The following is a 15,215-nucleotide window of genomic DNA, read 5'->3' as shown; positions in this document are numbered from 1 at the left end:
TGAAAAGTCTCACAGAACTGGAAGATAAAGATACCGTATACACTTGATATAAGCCGAGTTTTTCAGCAGAAAAAATGTGCTGAAAAACCTTAACTCGGCTTATACTCGAGTCTATAAAAAAAAAAGTGTACTCACCTTCCGACACCCCCTTGGGAGGTCCTCGTCTGTCCATCAATGTTTCGGCTCCCTCTCTCCGGAGGGAGCCAGAGCATCGATGGACAGAAGAGAAGTAGGGGCTGTATACTGGGTGAAAGGCTGTATACTGGGGGCTGCAGGCTGTATACTAGGGACAGGGGACTGCTGGCTGTATACTAAGGACAGGGGGCTGCAAGCTGTATACTAGGGACAGGGGATGCTGGCTGTATTCTAGGGATAGGGGGCTGCAGGCTTTATACTGGGGGCAGGGGCTGTGTACTGGGGTGCAGGGGTAGCAGGCTGTATACTGGGGGGCAGAGCAGGGGCTGGATACTGGGGGGGCAGGGACTGCAGGCTGTACACTGTTGACAGGGGGCTGCAGGCTGTATACTGTGGATAGGGGCTGCAGGCTGTATACTGTGGATAGGGGATTGCAGGCTGTATACTGTGGATAGGGGCTGCAGCCTGTATACTGGGGAGCAGGGGCTGCAGGCTGTATACTGTGGATAGGGGCTGTAGGCTGTATACTGTGGATAGGGGCTGCAGGCTGTATATACTGTGGGCAGGTGGCTGAAGGCTATATACTGGGGGCAGGAGCTGCAGATTATATATTCGGGGAGCAGGGGCTGAAGACTGTATACTTGGGGACATGCGCTGGCTGGCTGTATACTTGGGGCAGGCTGGGACCAATGCATATCCTACCCTCAGCTTATACTTGAGTCAAAGTTTTTTCCAGTTTTTTGTGTTAAAATTAGGTACCTCAGCCTATACTTGGGTCGGCTTATACTCGAGTATATACAATAAATAAGGTACAAGGTGTAGACCAAGGCGTCCTTGAAAAAATGACAGCAAAAGTCGCAGTGAAAAGTTGCAAAAATTACAAAATACAGATACATGTCCCTCAAGGAGTCATGTAAAAGTTTACAACCTAATTCTCCTCACTCTCCGAACTTAAAAACAAAAAAAAAAACAAACGGTACCAAACTTTAGTCATCTTGAAAAACTACCAACAAAAAACATTGTGACACCGACAATTTTTATCCGCTGTCATAAAGGGTGGAGTGAGTGAGTCATGCAGGATCTTGATGTCATCGCGGCTATCTCAATATTTTCCTCATTTACATCCTGACCTTCATGATAATACATCAGGCTTGTCTCTCCTCCTATGTGAACGATCCACTAAATCCCTCTACAACCCAGAGCAAGGAAAAAAACGCAAAAGAAAATAAATGTGATAATCCGTTAATTGCGTTGTCTCTGCAGTCGTGAGCGCAGGCCTATTACATTATTGGCTAATTTATTATTTCACTAATGATGCAAGCGGGACGCACGCGCCATGTACATCTCGTAAGGAAGAGAAGTGATTCAGGCGGTAGATGTTACATTGCCAATGTGTACGTGATAGATGAGGACTCCGCGTTTTGGTTTGAAGCCAGAATCGCTGCATTGGGTCAATTCAATCTTATTAGATACTGCATAAAAAAATCGTTTTTGCAATATAAGTAGATGTTTTTGAAGAACTGACGTTAAAGAAGTTATTTGGGAATTCTGGTATACCCTCTAGAGCAGTGGTGGCGAACCTATGGCATGGGTGCCAGAGGTGGCATTCGGAGCCCTTTCTGTGGGCACCCAGACCTTCACACCAGCACATAGTTTGCCAGATATGACTCAGGGCTTCCTCCTGTGGTGCAAGACAGTTGAGGATGTGCCATGGGCAGCGCTATTTTAAAGCAACGTCCTTGGCTGCCAGGACTACAGGAGGAGTGAGAAGGTGTGGATAGAGATGGATTGTCATTTGAGCTCCTGCTCTGGGTCCCCTGATCCCTCCTCTTCAGGGGACCCTGGAGTGAAGCTACAATCCAAATTTCTCCATCATATTTCTATTGTATTGGTGAACTCAGGACACCAACACGATAAAAACCTGTGATACAGCAAGGATCAGTAAGTTACTGCTTAAATTGTCATGATGGCACTTTGCGACATACAAATCGGTTTTGGTTGTAGTTTGGGCACTCTGTCTCCAAAAGGTTTGCCATCACTGCTCTAGAGCAACGGTCTTAAACCGCCGGGACAAGGCCCAAAACCAGGCCTTAGAACACCAGGTCCCGGGCCGCTGTCTGGTGGTTAAAGACCGCTGCTCTAGAGGTCCTGATTTTTTGACCAAAATAAAATGTAGTGTACTTACCCTGCACTGGCTTCCCATTCCGGGTTTGCAACAGTGGTGAGCACTCACCAATCAATGGCCTCAATGGACCACCGGACATCTTGAAGCAGGTCTTGTGACCCCCAGAGACTGGAAATGTTTAAACCAGGAGCTAGAGCAGGTTAAGTACATTTTCTTTTATTTTTTTGGTCAACCCTTTCTTTGCCCCCAAGGGTTTTCCAGGATTCACTTCCACATTTGGCAAATGATTGGACAAAGTAGGTCTTGGGACCACAGTAGCCCAGAAGATCGACATGACGTTGGAAGCAGGAAGTGGGTTAGTGTAAGTATACATTCTTTTTTTTTAAACACCCCAGCTTTGACCTCAAGGGGGTTTTCCAATATTTCTAGAAAACCTCTTTAAAGGGGTTGGTCCGAAATTTAATTTGACAACAAAATAAGGGATAACTTGATGATCGTAGGGGTTTGACCTCTGGGGCCCCAACCATTTTTAAAAAAAAAGGTATATGGAAAAGAAGGCTTTCACACCAACTGTGGATTAAAATATTTCCAGCTTTTTTTGAAGATTCCAGAATAAAAGATACATCTCATAGATCAAATAATATATAGAGTGAAGAAAGGTTGAAACACAGCGCAAGAAAAGTAGCAATTTGTCTAAAAAATAGAATACACAAATTGGCAATATATGCCTAGCATAAATCACAACAGAGATGGTGACTCGTATCTGGGTAGTAGAGCTGCTGCAGTAAACCTGACATCCAGTACTGCTAGTTGTAGCGGATGCTGTCGGAAGGTTTAGAGAAGGGAAAAAAACAGGCTGGAACCGCGCTGCTCAATTTTCATATTTAATTCAAAATAACAGTGGACAACGCGTTTCGGAAGCGGAATGCCTCCTTCATCAGGTCCGTACACGTAATTTCTATAGCAAAAATAAATAAATACAAATGTTCTGCTAGATAGTATAATACATATATAAAAATAGTATAATACATATATAAAAAACATATATAGATATATAAATATAAATCAAGACTGTAAGGCAGATAGAGGGGCATCTAAGGGATTACACCTTACTTGAATAAAAGTTATAAGCATATGTAATGGCATATGTGTTAGGTTACAAATATAAACAATGTTTAGTATATAAAAGCACATGTGTTTAGTCAGACATATAGATTAAAGTATTAAGACATAGAAGAATCGAAAGTACATATTTCTATATATTAAAAAGGATATGTAGAAATGTGTACTTTCAATTCTTCTATGTCTTAATACTTTAATCTATATGTCTGACTAAACACATGTGCTTTTATATACTAAACATTGTTTATATTTGTAACCTAACACATATGCCATTACATATGCTTATAACTTTTATTCAAGTGAGGTGTAATCCCTTAGATGCCCCTCTATCTGCCTTACAGTCTTGATTTATATTTATATATCTATATATGTTTTTTTATATACCTTATATACTCGAGTATAAGCCTAGTTTTTCAGCACTAAAAAAATGTGCTGAAAACCCAAACTCGGCTTATACTCGAGTAAAAAATATATAGGTTTTACCAGGTTTTTGTGGTAAAATTAGGGGCCTCGGCTTATACTTGGGTCGGCTTATACTCGAGTATATACGGTATGTATTATACTATTTTTATATATGTATTATACTATCTAGCAGACCATTTGTATTTATTTATTTTTGTTATAGAAATTACGTGTACGGACCTGATGAAGGAGGCATTCCGCTTCCGAAACGCGTTGTCCACTGTTATTTTGAATTAAATATGAAAATTGAGCAGCGCGGTTCCAGCCTGTTTTTTTCCCTTCTCTAAACCATCTCATAGATCAGACAGTGAAAAACTGGCCTACACATTTCTGATGTACTGGAGGCAATTAGTCATGCCCCATGCCTTGGTTAAAAATGATGCCTGGTCAAGCATGAGTTATCCGAAAAGGAATCCAGCATCCAGGCAAAAAGTGAAAATATAAAATCCGGCCCTTATTGAAAAAAGGTTAAAAACGTAATATTCAAAAGTCACATAATCTGACTCGTTTCGGACCGGACATGGTTCTTAGTCGTAGCCAGAGTTATGCTTCTCCATTTGCTCTCTAATCAGGGGTTTTACTTGTTGGACCAATCAGAATTCCCTTTTTGCCCAATCCCTTTAATTAGAATTTATGTTCCATGCTAGTATTTTGAACCATACTTCTGTCAGAACTTCTTTATGAGCTAGTTCTCTTGGCTGAGGACATCTCTACATGTGATGTTCTGTAAGGTGAGAGGGTGTGCAACAATTGGCTTCTGAGTCAGTGTCTGGTACCACCTTACATATTTAATCTATATTACTCATTGTCTTCTATTGACTTGTCTTCCTGGCTCCTGTTTATTTAGCTGATTTTACTGTGATTCAGACATTTTCCCTGGCATTTGACTACTCTTCTGCCTTATGATTTTGTATTTCGCCACCATCTTGGTTTTGACTGGGTTTGTTGGACTTGCCTTGTTGTTTGTTTTTTTTGTCTCATTGTTCTGTGCACTTATCCAGGGCAGGGACCAATGTTCAGATGTCACTTGCGTTTTAGTGCAAAGCCGGCAAGTAGGCAGGGACAGAGATTATTCGAAGTAAAGGCCTCACACTTCTTCATTGTCTGAATAACTTTATTTAAAAAAAAAAAAAAATCAATACTTTTTGTGATATACCATGTCACACCAAGGGATAGGAAGCTAATTTAGGATAGTAAGGAAGGACATGTCTCAAAGGTGACAACATGCCTGACCTCTGGGATGTACATTGAATACAACATTTTCCACCAGGATTGTCCCTTTAATACGTCTATATTATACTGAGATAAATTCACTGTTTCCTGTGCTTGGAAGAAAACCCAGACTTCATAGCAAAGCATATCACCAGATGGCTTCTTCTTTGCAAAATGGCATCTTAATGTATCTTTAATCACTGGAAACTGTGAAGAAATACGATGCTCCTTTCTGAATTAAGGACAAAACAAAATGTGAAAATGATGATGGAAGCACAAGCAAAATAGACTTGAAGTTTCTAAAACTGAGATGTGCGTCTCACAAGTCTGCGTGAAGGAGTGTTAGCAGTCTGTTGTAGTAGAGCGTTTATAGTGGGTGTAGAAGAGGGGAACAAAAGAATGGATTTGGCCAGCATTTTTTTTTCTCAAAATGCAGATTTAAAGGGAATCTTTCCCACATTTTCACATTTACGGCTAGAGCCCTTAACTACCTGACATCCTTAAATTATCGAAAAATTGTTTCCCTTACAGCCACAAAAATCAACTTAATCTTACATTCCATCAGATCAGAGAAGGCTTGTCCTGCTCCACCTGCCACTCCTATCTACTCCTCAACATGTCCCATGCTCTTTTCAGCATGTCATGTGACCAGAGTAACATTATTACAGGTCCTCTAGCCCCCTAACATTAGAAAACGGTACACCATGCATATATCTGATCACATGAAATCACAGCACACCTCCATGGACTTATACTCCATGGATTTCTACTTCTCCCCATCCTCCATGGAGGCTGCTGTGATTTCATGTGATCAGATACATACATGGGTTAGAAGTTGCAGATGCATACATGAATAGTACAAGAGAAACTGTGTCAGAGGAAATGGCTTCCTTCTCCACTAACTTTGGCTCTTCTCATCCTCCCTCTTTCTCTCCTACTCTCCTAACCTGATTTTTCTAATCTCTGCTGAATTCCGTCTTGCTAACTACAGTACAGAATCTAACTGAGGTTTTAGGTTTCGTAGAAGGGGAGGGTTAGGAGTGAGTCTCCGCCCACCAACTGAGAGAAGACTGCAAACTCACAGAAAAGTGACTGCAGAGGGGGGAAGCTGTTAGAAAATGAAGATGCCCTTATGGCCATTTATTCTTCATGTACATGCACTGGACTACCAATATTTGCAAAATGTGTTTTTTTTTCTCTTACAATGACATAAAAAAATACACTGCAGGAGATCATCCTTCATGGATGTCTCCATTGATGACTAGTAGAGCTGTGTGTGAATCTCAAATTATACATTGAAGGGGTGAGCCATTTTACTTTATTTTTTTTTTTGTATGGGGGGAGGGTATTGGGTAATTTTCTAATATATCAATTGAAAGTTCTGAACCACTTTCTTGATATGTAAAGTGAAGCCCCTGGGTCGGAAATGTCTTTTACCTCATCAGCCCAGAAATTCCTAACCATAAATGGCTACAGATGGAGGGTCATGTGATCTGTAACTGTCCACGACCAATCTACCTTCCAGGACCTTATCATATGAATAAAAGCTTAAGGTCCTGGAAGGTGGATTGGTCATGGACACTTAGGATCACATGACCCTCCATCTTCAACTTTTAATAGATGTACAGACAGTCCCCGGGTTACATACAAGATAGGGTCCGGAGGTTTGTTCATAAGTGGAATTTGTATGTAAGTCGAAACTGTATATTTTACAATTGAAGTTCCAGACAAATCTTTTTCTTTTGTCCCAGTGATAATTGTAGTTTCAAAATTTTTGCTGTAATTGGACCAAGGATTATAAATAAAGCTTCATTACAGACACCTTACAGCTGATCATTGCAGTCTGGGACTATAGTAACATCCAGAGAGCTTCACCAGAGGTCACAGTGGGCAGAGGGTCCGTCTGTAACTATGGGTTGTCTGTAAGTCGGGTGTCCTTAAGTAGGGGACCGCCTGTATATTGGTAGCTTACCTAATATCCTGCCCCCCATACTTATACACACACATTACAAAAAACATGAAGTCAAGTGGCCAACCCCTTTAATGTGTAATATTTTCCTGTTTAATATAAGCAGATACTAATTACTGTAGAAAAGTCTGGAGAAAGTGTTTATAGAAAAATATCTTTCACAACTTTATAGAACTGTATTCCCATGTTTATTTTTACATTTTTGCAAATGAGATCCAAGCTGTCTGTGATCGGCGAATCCCGAAATGTTGAAGTTATAAAGTGCGAAAATTGACAACTTCAACCTCAATTTTTATCCAAACATATTAGTAAATAAGAATTTTTAGCAGTAATTACGTTTTACTTACTCAAATATAACACAAATTGGCCTTTCTTTTGTTTTGTTTTTTTGTTTATGCAAATGATAAAACAGGAAGTGCAATTTTTACATCTTTGACTACACACTAACTGATTTACCTTCATAACGACGTTATGTTGATTTTTGTCTAATATGTTGCTAGTTTTCTTTCATTTAGTAAGGTACCTATTTTTGTTGCCTTTATTTAATTAATTAATTAAATTATTTAAATCATGCATTTGATTGTAATAGAACTAAATTATATGAAATTAGAAATTATTACATTAAATTATTATTATATATTAAATTATAATTACCGTATATACTCGAGTATAAGCCGACCCAAGTATAAGCCGAGGCCCCTAATTTTACCACAAAAACCTGGTAAAACCTATATTTTTTTTTTACTCGAGTATAAACCGAGTTTGTGGTTTCAGCACATTTTCTTTTGCTGAAAAACTAGGCTTATACTCGAGTATATACGGTATAATTTATCTATTTAATTAATTTGATTTAATTGCGCAATTTATGTTATTTAATTAATTCATAAATTTAATTATTTAATTTGAACCTGCACCCTTATAGACTGTATTTTTTCTTAGAATTCGTTCCATTCATTGCAATTTCCCCAAAAAAAGTATGCAAATATATGTTCCACGGTGGGAAAAATAAAACTACTACTACTATTAAAAGGCAGCTCCCACTACATCTATTTCTGACTTACAAGTAGCCTATTGGCATTTCACTTTTTATAATAGCCAAACCAGTAAGTATTTTTCAAAAACAATAGACTCCCAACCATGAAAAGTGTTGCTTCCATGCTTTTGCATCTCATCAGCACAGTGTAGGCAACTAAGTGTTGGCTAAGTGAGAGGTCATTGATTTGGTTTCAGGAAGAAACTAAAGAAAATTTCTATCTAATCAAATCAGTTTCCTACATGGGCAGCGCTAGAGTCCAGGGTTCAAGTCACACCTAGGGTAAGTGGGTTTCCTCTTGGTCCTCTGGTTTCCTCCCACACTCCGAAAACATAATGGTGAGAAGTTCCATTGACTAGGCTGTTCCGTGCTTCAAGAAATGACTCATTCCTGCACCTCTCCATGTCTGCTACTGGATTCTAGATTGAAATAAAATGGATGGAAATTCTACACTTGTTGAAACTTTTCAAGTTTTTTCTTTTTCCTTCAGTTGAGTTCCTGACAATGTGCTGATGACATGCAAAAACATGGCTACAGAACTGTCTACAATTGGGTGTCTATTCCTTTTGGTTTTGCTACTATCACACGTCATATAATGAGGCTTTGAGATTGATTTAGAGGGAGGTACCTTTTATAGGTAGCACTGGAGGTTTTTTTTTTTCCTTTGCAAACATTTCATTTTATTCTGAAATGTAAAGTAGCCCCCGGTTGGCAAATACAATTAAATGTACAAAAGGAGACCAAATACAGTAGAGCTACTGGCCTTTTTGCACCACTTTAAGCCACATGAAATCACCTGTAGTTCCAGTGGGTATGGCATGCCTCTTTGCCCTGCATGGCTTTAATAAAGTGCCACAACTGTGTCGCGTGTGCAACAGAATTGTGTCTCAGACACTTCTTAAATACCTGTAAAAGCAGATTGCACTTAAAAGAACGTACAAAGTCTGCTGAGAGATGCTGTGTGTTGACAATGTGGTTAGATTATCAGGGTACAGGTTTATATACACTTTCATTTAGCTTCTGAACATTGTACTACCGTAGTATCTGACTGATAGAAGAAGAGAGATGATACAGATTACTCTCCTCAAGTTGCCGGCAGGAAGTCTCTGTGTGAGGAATACAAGCAGCTCAGTGCAGCATCAGACAGGAGAACAACATGTCCTCCCCGACCGTAAAGTCAGAAGATTTAGGGTCAGATCCAGGGGCAACCGAAATTGTGTAAAACAGGACTGATAGAGACAGGTTGGAATTATATCAGTGAAATGCTGTATTTTTGTTAATAACAGTGAATTAGAGAATGTGTTATTTTTTAACATATTTAAGTGGGAATATCCCTATATTTTAGCAGCATAACCACCTCATGTGAGCCCATTCCTATGCAGTAATTATTTCAAAACTGATATAATTGATAGTAGTCTAACTTCCATATCCAATAAACTGCTTCTAACATCCATCAGCTCATTTTTCTATGGTTTGTATATTTAAAAAAATAAATAAAACCAAAAACATGGCATAAAAGCCAACCTTGTTCACAAACACGATAAGCGCTGAAGTCCTTGTCGTTCTGTGCAGAAGATTAATAATATGGCCTCAATCCAGAAGTGATTTTTTTTTTTTAGCAAAATTCAATAATGGGAAGCGGTTATTAGTCATGAATGATAAATTTTACTACATTGTTGAAGATGAAGGCCATCGGAATCGCGTTAAGTGCGCCATTGACAACGCGGAGGTGTAGGTGTATTGTTTAATTAAAGAGATGACACAGAACATGTTTTAATGGCTTATGTTTACATAGGGCCACAATAGAGGATTTACATAGCGCAGCGCCAGACAATAGATCTACCCATGAATGTAGCTTTTATTACCCTGAAATCTTGCCTCGAAGTACAATAAAAATGTACGATTTTAATTATGAATCCGTGTGTAGATTGAGAAGAACTTACGTAACGGCAAGAACATTTAGTGACACGGGAAATGATCTTTAGTAATTGTCAGAACCTGCCAATATTTCTCTGGATCTATGGGTAATTTTTAGACAAATTCACATAAAATATTTACCATAATGGACTATGGGTAGCCCAAAACGGCATATTTAGAATAATTTGGAATAAAAACATTAACCTGAATTTCTCTAGTTTTTTTGTGTCATTGTATGTAACAGCTTGCCATGGACTTTTTCCGTTCTCCGTTTTTTGCCCTTAACTTTTTCATTTTCCCATGTATCGAGCCATATGGGGGTTTATTTTCTGCATAGCAAATTGCACTTCCTTGAATAGGTATTTTATATTCCATGCCAAGCACTCGGAATGGCTGGAAAAAATTCCAAAAATGACAAAAACCGCAATTGCGACAATTTGTTGTGTGCTTCGTTTTTATACCAAATGTATATAAGTTTAATTAAGTTTTTTTAAATATTTTTTTTAGGTACCACAAGTTAACAATGCTTATTATCCATTAAAAAGCAGGTGGGTACATAATGGGGCTTACTAAGGGTCCGCTGATCGGACTTTGGGATTTGCGGCACTGTTAACTGGGGATTGTGTCGCATGGGATGGGATTGTGGTGCAATTGGGCTGGCTTTCATGCGACAGAAATCGGGGGGCGGGCCATCGGACGATCTGACTGATTTGGACTATTCAAATTGAGTCGCAACCAATGCACTTACATGCACCAGGAAGAAGATGGTGAACTCCAGTGGACCTGAGTGGGGAAGCGACACATGGAGGATATTGGGCGCACAATCTTTGTGAATCGCGACACAGTGCATTGACGTCGGACAATGCACTGAGGGTGAACTCTGTCGGTCGGGTAAGTAACTGTGCCCCATTATTTCACATATTTCAACAGAAGGTGATGGTGTACAGCATAAAGTTAACCTAATCACCTGTAAAGGCGATTAAACAAGGGTGAAAACCTAAAGTTGATAAATAACCATTAGGCATAGAACAGAGGCAGTTGGATCTCCAATGAAATGACTCATATAAATACCTTACGTGTGACTAGTTAAAGGTACCTCCATCATGGTTTAGTGTAGGTTTCAATAAACAGAGAAATAATTCACAAGAGAAACATCACAAACAAAAGAGAAGAAAAAAATAAAAAATATGTGGGGGAACGTACAGGAAAACCAGGGGGAGGGAGGTCAAGGGAAGGTTGGGAGTAGGATAGGAAGGGGGCACTTGGTGAAGGTCTCGGTGCCATGTGGATATATATATAGTGCTTAACATCTTAACATATCAGTCACCCAGGGTTCCCAAGTCAGAATATTTTTGCCACCGGAGTGGTTGCTGTCTGCCGTAAGTTCCTCCATTCTCTGCAAGTGCAAGATTTCTGTGAACCATTCAGAGGCCGAGGGGGATGGTATGGACTTCCACAGTCTGGGTATGGTAGAGCGTGCGGCAATGAGTAAAAAACCTGCCAAGGAGCATTTTGCCTTGCGAGTGAAAGCGGGAGCATAGATAGCAACGGGGTTTCAGGAGCGTTTGTAATATCGTGGTCTGTGAGTTTGCGGATCAAGTCTACGACTTTTGCTCAGAAGTGTTAAATTTCCCGCCAAATGTGTAGCATCGTGCCGGATGCCTGTTTGCATCTCCAGCACACGTCAAGGCAGTTTGGGTATATAGAGTGTAGCCTAGTGGGAACCCAGTACCACCTGGATATGGTCTTAAAACTGGTCTCCACGACCTTATCTGAAGAAGAGAGTTTGTGGCAATAAGAGAGAACCTATACTTGACTAGATCCTTAACTCTGGTCCAGTGTCTCTCCTTCTATTACAAGCAGCCTTAGTCTGTATACAGAGGTTCAGTGGTCAGCATCTACCTTCTCCAGCCTAACACAAGTTGTGCACTATTGACATGAACATGCTTGACCGAAAGTGAAGCTAAAATATATTTTCTTGAGTATTACAGGTTCATACAATATGGGAATTTAATATGGCAGTCTTTGTAAGGTCTAAGTAGGGATATGGGAAAACAACGAAAAGTCGGGTGACCAGATGAACGTAGAGGTTGGATGTTGGAAACATTAGGCTGAGACAAAAGGATATTTAAGAAAAGATTCAATGGCAAAATGTATAGGTGAAATACTTTAAAAGGGTTTTCTAGGCATCATTGAACACACATGAGCTATCGATTAACCCTAGTGGCACCTGGGACATCACTTGTTAGGTAATAACTGGGGCAAGATCAGGATAAGTACTCTCATGTGCTTCCCCAGCCCTTTGGGCGGGTTTCAGGATTGGAAATTGCAAAACTTGCTACCGTTATAGTAGAGGATCTGGAGGATTTATCTTCACAAAGATGTGTGAAAGTTCCCAGTTATAAATTCCTTGACCAATGAGGGACCTCCATGAATGGGGACAAGTCATGCCTTATGGTCAGAAGAAGTCTCATAGTTGGAGGAGACCACTAATTGGTCCTATAAGAATCGGCAGAACCTGAGCAACACAGGAATTCTTGTAGAACCATTTAAAATCTTATCCTCCAATATTTTGTATTATTGAACTCGTCAGACTGCAGTATTTTTGTTTATCTCCTCTCACTTCTTGAGGAACAAATTAGAAAGGATGGTGCTTCCTTAAGGTAATTTACTCCTAATCCCGTAATAACTTATTGTACATTCCTAATCAATCTCTTGTCTCCATAAGAAGTAAACAACTACTTACATCCGATGAGAATGCCTTCCATCAAAAAGCCAGGAAAGTCAACTTAATAATATATTTATCGGTAAAGCCTCCGAAACGCGTCGCACGCAAAAGTCCATTCTTGTGGTTTTAAAAAATATATTTTTTATATGCGTATGATCACCTTAAATTTTATCGTGACAAATCCAAGGCACTAAAAGATTATTTGCAGAAAAGATTAAAGTTTCTTGCTACTTGGTAAGAAAGCTGTAGCAATATTTATGGGCGACACCATACAACATTCCCTCATATGCAATTACTGTTTTTTGTATTATTACTTGTTCGCCCTGTAGGATCATAAACTGTTTAAAACTGTAGCATTTCCACTGAGTAAAATCTGAGAAAGGCGAGTCAATTACTGAGTCACTATCAGCTGCTTTCTCTCTAAAGCTTAAATATATTCCATAACCATTGTAAGTTATTAGACTCGGTGACTCAGCCTCCTGAGCTCCTCTTAATTTGTCTCCCACCTTCCCATGCCGTATGCCACTTAGACAGCAGTCGAAACATGACAAACCTACAATTATATCGGTAACGCTAACTGAAATCTAAATGTCACAACAACAAATCACAACACAAAGGCACTAAAGTTGTATATTATACCTTGAAATTCCTGCCTCGGATACATTAACCAATGGCAGGTGCAGAATGTGAAGAATTATCATTAGGAGGGGTTGGCGGCTTTGTCAATATTTGAAGTTTACCAAGAAGGAAAGGATCTTATTTTGAAAAGGGGGGTATTTCAAAAAGTTAACATACGGGGGGAGAGAGTGGGGTAATTATCAGGGCAAGTTTTCGGTGTAATTGCAAATATTTCCCCTTTATTCCTCCACCAGGATAAAAGAGTATGTCCGGTGCTGGAGTGGGCAGATGTCATGTGGTCCTGGTCCTGTGCCTGCGCATTAGCTATATCCTGCGCCCGCTCAGGCTTTTATGGGTTCAGGCTAAAACCCTGCCCTGGTTTAGAACTGCCAACGGGCATGGCCACCTGCCACATACATCAGGTGGGTCGTGAGGAACATCCTACGTAGGCGCACCATGCATCATCATATGATAAATAACCCCCTATGAGTGCATTTCATTGTAACACAATGGGGGGGATTTATTTGACATCAACTTTACTGAAGACTGTTTTGTGCCAAATTTAGGACCTGAGTGCATTTTGAAATATTGGTGAAATTGTGACAGTTTTTGGCACTAAAAGGTCTCAATTGAGAAATCTGGCTCATTCCCGCTTTTCTCTTGCTTTTAAAAACTGGAGTGAGCGGCATATACCTGAAAAAAGTTTCAAAATTTAGCCAAACGATCTAAACACAGGCCTCTTAAGGTGTTTGAGCCCTATGGGGTCTGATCACTCTGAACCCTAAGGGGTCTGATAAAACTTACTGCAATCCAACTTAATCTTTCTTTACACATTTTTTATTTATTGATTTTATTTGCTTTTCTGTTGCAGCCTGCATGTGATTACTTGTGATTTCCCTGGTCCTACTCCTCTGATTGGCTTCAGTGGTCACTTGACCACGCACTGGAAAATTTGAAAAGGTGGAGAACCGATTTAATGGTTTAGGCCTCTGATTTTGTTGTATGAATGAATCCTGCATGAAATATGGACATCGGCACAACTGTAGATGTATATGCCTCCAGTCTCACATTAGGGCTTACAGAGGTTTTTTGAAAGCCTGTCTTTGTTCCCGTGTATGTGCATGCTGACATAGTTACATGGGTAGCACTTTACAAAGCTGCTTATTATTTTAATTGCTTTCCTGTTATTCTTATTTGAAGGTGCTAAATTGACGTAGCTTTCACGTGGGATTATCCATCCAACTCACAATCCCTTTCAAGAAAATTTGTCAGAAGGTTGTAAGTTAATCAATCCCCGCCACTTGTTTTTGTAGGCCTTATGCTATATACACTGTATGTAAATGATAAAGGAGTCATGAAAGTGGAGCCAATTAGCATAAGGGTCATGGTGGCAGGTCCCCATGCACAGCCAATCTGGCTTGAATGATATCCATAAGAGGGTAGAGGTGATACATCATCCAAAATCTTCACATTTGATGTTGTCTTTCTTTAGGTTGTCTCATTAAGTTTAAGTTAGGTTCTGAGTTTGTAAAACCATAGATCAGTTATAAAATTGTACCTTTGACCTTAAAGGGATTTTCCAAGAATTTATATCAGTAGCAATTTGCAACATCCCCTACTGGGGCCTAGCCTATTTTTGGGGCCTGGAGATATCCGGGGCCCGGAATACCGGAGTGGCTGGCGGTTGCGGCCTAGGCACGCTAGTGTCACGGTGCTTGGTATGGGAACCAGAGGGTTGTCCTACAGCCTGGCAGGTCTTCAGCAGGTGGTGTTGGCAAGAAATGATGAGGGAGAGGCTGCTATAGTAGTTCTCCCTGGGGCAACCCTTTGGGGTATGGAGTATGGGTCCCTGTATGGTGGATAGGGTGCCCGTGATGGTGACAGCCGGAGTAGC

At 40.0% G+C, this 15,215-nt stretch overlaps 1 long non-coding RNA gene across 2 annotated transcripts in view; it reads right to left on the bottom strand.

Moving 5' to 3' along the window:
• Positions 1 to 4,953: 4,953 nt before the first annotated feature.
• Positions 4,954 to 15,215, bottom strand: part of LOC140069034 (uncharacterized) — a 59,236-nt gene continuing 48,974 nt past the window's right edge. For both annotated transcript variants that reach the window (XR_011848687.1, XR_011848686.1), the window contains exon 3: positions 4,954 to 5,288. This is a non-coding gene — a long non-coding RNA (uncharacterized lncRNA). The remainder of the gene's footprint in view (positions 5,289 to 15,215) is intronic.

The sequence above is a fragment of the Engystomops pustulosus genome, chromosome 7, assembly GCF_040894005.1.
Source record: "Engystomops pustulosus chromosome 7, aEngPut4.maternal, whole genome shotgun sequence".
Taxonomy (NCBI): Eukaryota; Metazoa; Chordata; class Amphibia; order Anura; family Leptodactylidae; genus Engystomops; species Engystomops pustulosus.
Note: the sequence above shows the minus strand (reverse complement) of the source record. Positions and strands in the feature narration are given on the sequence as shown.